Source organism: Acinonyx jubatus, chromosome A3 (assembly GCF_027475565.1).
Source record: "Acinonyx jubatus isolate Ajub_Pintada_27869175 chromosome A3, VMU_Ajub_asm_v1.0, whole genome shotgun sequence".
Taxonomy (NCBI): domain Eukaryota; kingdom Metazoa; phylum Chordata; class Mammalia; order Carnivora; family Felidae; genus Acinonyx; species Acinonyx jubatus.
This window is the reverse complement of record NC_069388.1, coordinates 68,777,991-68,782,770: the sequence shown is the minus strand read 5'-3', so window position 1 is coordinate 68,782,770 and position 4,780 is coordinate 68,777,991. Positions and strand designations below refer to the sequence as shown.

The 4,780-nt window shown below is 33.3% G+C and overlaps 1 non-coding gene across 1 annotated transcript; it reads left to right on the top strand.

The window, feature by feature from the left end:
- The first annotated feature begins 2,756 nt into the window (after positions 1 to 2,756).
- On the top strand, positions 2,757 to 2,862 carry LOC113603327 (U6 spliceosomal RNA). The gene has a single exon (XR_003424906.2). It is a non-coding gene; the product is annotated as a U6 spliceosomal RNA (small nuclear RNA).
- Positions 2,863 to 4,780: the final 1,918 nt, after the last annotated feature.

The following is a 4,780-nucleotide window of genomic DNA, read 5'->3' as shown; positions in this document are numbered from 1 at the left end:
CTCACCTTTTTTGAGTACTTATTTGTGTATTTAATCTAGGCCATATTGGTATTTCTACTTTGACCTTTTCAATGATGAATGGTAATAATATAGCCAATATGCTTCCTACTGTTAAAATGTAGTACAACTTTCATATGAACAAAATTCAAGACAGGGCAATAGCTAGATCTTTTCATTATAATAATGCCACAATAATGAATTCTTAGTATTTTGTTATTAATTGTTACTACCATAACAGAAAAAAACACATTAAGAAAAGTGATTTGCCCCCTTCCCTTTTTGCTATGTCATGTACAGGTATTCTTATTTCATATTCTGATATTCTTACTTAGTTGAGAGAAAATTTCCATTTTTTGGTGGATTTTTTTAGGTTTAATATTTATAAGGGAAGTTAATAAATATAAAAATAACCTTGTAATTGTTAAAAACTGCTTTGGGATTATGAAGTGGAGACTTTTTTTTTTTAAAGAAGTCAACACTATGGTGTTGATATGAATTATAATGAGGCCATGGGCATGAAAGCACCTGGCTCTTATATGAGCACTGTCTCTAAAGTATTACATATATGTTTATGAGCTTATATATATGTACATATATGCAATGTTACAATATATTAAAGTATAACCATTTATAATTTGTACACACACACACAAATTATAAAGCTACAGCACTATGTCCGCCTATAGATATCCTAAGATAGATGCTCTATTCTTTGAGAAAGAGTTCCCTTGCAGAATCTGGCTCTAGCTCTGGAACCATCCCTACATATTTAACTTTTATCATACATGTCCAGACTGCTTCAATTCACTCAGTAGAATTTCCAAACATTGCATAGTCATAGTTTTACTGCAATTATACATTGAATTTCATAACTGGAGACAGACAACCAGACTTCCTCACAGGAAATCAAACACAAACTCTGTGACTCTATATTCTTCTTTATTCCAAACCCCACTTTTTCAAAATGGTAAGAATTTGTTATGGCTCCAGCCACTTCAGGAGGAAAGACTTCTTAACCATTTCTCAATTTTGGCATTCAATTGGTAATACTTTCCTATTTTACCTTCTCTACTGATTTAAGGGCTGAAGAAAGAGTAGGAACAACTTCATAAAATATGCACAGCACAGCCCAAATAGAATGCTTGTGGCTAAATGACATTTGACACTATTTGCAAGGCTAGCAATTTTAGAGCAAATGCTGGAGATTAAACTGTTCCTTTAAAGGAAGGGACAAATTGTTCTCATATCATTGATGATAGAGAAGTGTTCAAAAAAAAAAAAAAAAAGAATCTCTACTTGACTTGTCAGGCATGAGAAGAATCTTAGGCTTTGGAGCTGAGAGTATAATCTTGTCTGCAGATTGATAGGAGTCTGAGACTTGGCTCTATCACTGACAGTGAGTGGGCCTTGGACAAGTGACTTAGCCCCTCAAAGCTTTAACCTCTTCATCCACAAAGTGGGGATAATCTATTCAAAATGTACTTAACCAGCATGTACTCTGCTCAAGACCTGCCAAGCACATGGTGATGGCATCTACTTTATAATACTGTCACAAAGATTAAAAGAGATGATGGAAGTTATGTTTTGAGAATAGTCCTGGGATAGAAAAAGGCACTCAATAAATGTTCATTACAATATTTGGTTGACTATTCTTTTTGCTATTAGGTAATTTTTAAAAATTGAGTCATGCTTATCACTTTAAAAAGTTCAGTATAGCCAATTCCCTAGAAAATAAAAATAGGTTTAGTGGTAATTTTTTGAATTTGGCATAAAAAATAAAGACCTCAAAAGCAAAAATAAACAAGTGGGACTGCTTCAAACTTAGAGCTTCTACATAGCAAAGGGAACTACCAACAAAAATGAAAAGGCAACCTACTGGATGGAAGAAAATATTTGAAAATGATATGTATGAAAGAGGGTTAATATCCAAAATATAGAAGAAATCACAACTCAACAGAAAGATTCGTAATTAAAAAGTGGGTAGGGGAGGGGTGCTTAGGTAGCTCAGTCAGTAAGCATCTTACATTGACTCAGGTCAACATCTCCTAGTTCGTGAGTTCAAGCCCTACATAGGGTTGTCTGCTGCCCCACAGAGAGCTGTCTGCTGTCAGCACCAAGCTGGCTTCGGATCTTCTGTTCCCCTCTCTCTCTGTCTCTCTCCCACTTGTTCTCTCTCTCTCTCTCTCTCTCTCTCTCTCTCTCTCTCTCTCCCTCAAATAAAAAAAAAAAAAACATTAAAAAAAAAGAGGGCAGAGGATCTGAATAGACATTTTCCAAAGAAGACATACAGATGTTGAACAGGTACATGGAAAGATGCTGAACATCACCAATCATCAGGGAAATGCAAATTAAAACCACAATGAGCTATCACCTGACACTTGTTAGAATGGCTATTTTCAAAAAGATAAAAAATAACAAGTGTTGGCAAAGATGTAGAGAAAGGGAACCTTTGTGCACTCCTGGTGGGAATGCAATTGGTGTAACCACTATGGAAAACACTGTGGAGATTTCTCAAAAACTTAAAAATGAAACTATTATATGATCCATCAGTTTCAATGCTAGGTATTTATCCAGAGAAATGAAAAACATTAATTCAAAAAGATACGTGCAACCCCATTGTTTATTGCAGCATGTTTATAATATAGCCAAGATACAGAAACATATATACATGGACATTACTATGTGAGATGTATATTTGAATATTATGTGAGATATTTTTATGAATATTATTCAGTCATAAAAAAGAATGAAATCTAGTGCTGTCTTCAGCAGCACATATACTAAAATTGTAATGATACAGAGAAGATTAGTATGGCCCCGTGAAAGGGTGACATGAACATTCGTGGAGCGTTCTACAGTTAAAAAAAAAAAAATGAAATCTTGACATTTGTGGCAACATGGATGGACCTTGAGGGCATTATGTTAAATGAAATAAGAGAAAGACAAATCCTATGTGATCTCACCAATGTGTGGAATATAAACAAAAACAAAAAAACAAAAAGCAAGGATCCCCCCCCACAAATCTAGTTAGATACAAAGAACAGATTGGTTATAGCCAAAAGTGGAAGGTTGGGGGTAGGCCAAATGAGTATAAGGAGTCAAAAAGTACAAACTTGCAGTAAAAAAAAAAATGACAGTTTTTTAAAGTGGTTGTACTACTTTCCACTTCAACCATGGCAATTCTAGTTGCTCCACATTCTCTCCAACACTTGGTACTGCAGCCATTATAATGGAGGCGTTTTGGTGTCTCATTTGATTTAATTGTCATTTCTCTGGTGACTAATGATAAAGATATTTCCATTTGCTCTTTGGACATTCATATGACTTCTTTGGTGAAGTAGTTATTCCAGTCTTTTGCCCATATTTTATCTGGGTTATTTGTATTCTTACCATTGAGTTGTTAAAAATGTTTTATAAATTCTTAGTATAAGTCTTTTGTCAATAGATATAAATATTTTCTCATGGTCTATAACTTTAAATTTCATTTTTAAGTGCCATTTTCTAAAGAATAGAAGATTTTAATTTGAATGAAGTCCAACTTATCAAGGTTTCTTTTATGCATACTGCTTTTTGTTTTTTACTTTTTTGTTTTCTGGGAAATCTTTTGCTAGACCAGGGTTGTATAGATTTTCTCCTTTATTTTAATCTATAAGGCTTATAATTTAACTTTTACATTTAATATATTAACATTTAATATATTTCATTAATATTCATTAATATCATTGCTTTCATTAATTCCGTTTGATAAACATAATATTTTCTGTGACTGAAGAAGCTTGAGAATTCATGGACTCTTTGTTGGAGAATATAGGAGTACCACTAACAACATGAACTATCAGTTCATGATAATATAGAATCCTCACTAGTCATTATATCCCTCATCTATCACCACTACTATCTTATGAAATGAAACACCCTCAAACTCTATGATTAAACAAAAATCATAGATTCTTTCTCGCGTGTCTGGGGTGCCGGGAGGTCAGGTGTTCTAGAATGGTTTTGTCTGGGATTGACTCCAAGCAGAAGATGGGGTCCTCTATATTTCTGCCATCCTCTGTGGGTCAGCAGCAGACTGATGAAAATGTTCTTCTCATGACAATGACAGAAGGCAAGAAAGAAAGCCCAACTACACAAGCACATGTCAAGCTACTTAACTTTTCATGGCTGTGAACATGCCTTTAGCCAAAGTAAGTCTCATGACTGAGCCCAAAGTCAAGAAAGAGAAGAACACTATGCTTCCACTAAAAATTAACTGAAATGTAACAAATAGGATGTAGACACAGGTAGTATGAAACGTTAATATCAATGATTTACTCTTCCATTTCACTTATAGGACCTTTTAAAGAAAACCAACTAATAATATAAAATATCAGCAAATAAAAATACATTTAAAAATATATTTATCCTTCCTTTCTAGTACACACTATTAATTAAGATATTCAAAGAGTTGATGGAGAATGTGTATCTTCAACTAATAAAAGAAGAAGAATTGATAAAATCAGAATATTATCATTCTTAAATATTTTAGAATTATATTATCGCCATTCCCTACCTATAATGAAATAACATATGGCCCATTGTCATCATTGTTTGATAAAAAATATTATGAGAAATACTTATGGAACAAGGAAAATAACAATACCAGAGTTATGGAGAAAAAAATTAATAACCAACCTAAATAGACTCCCAGTAGTCAAAGCTGATAAAATTTGAGCATTGACAAGCATAATAACAGCAATAGAACAGATTCATTCAGATATTAAAACACAGCTCATAAAGA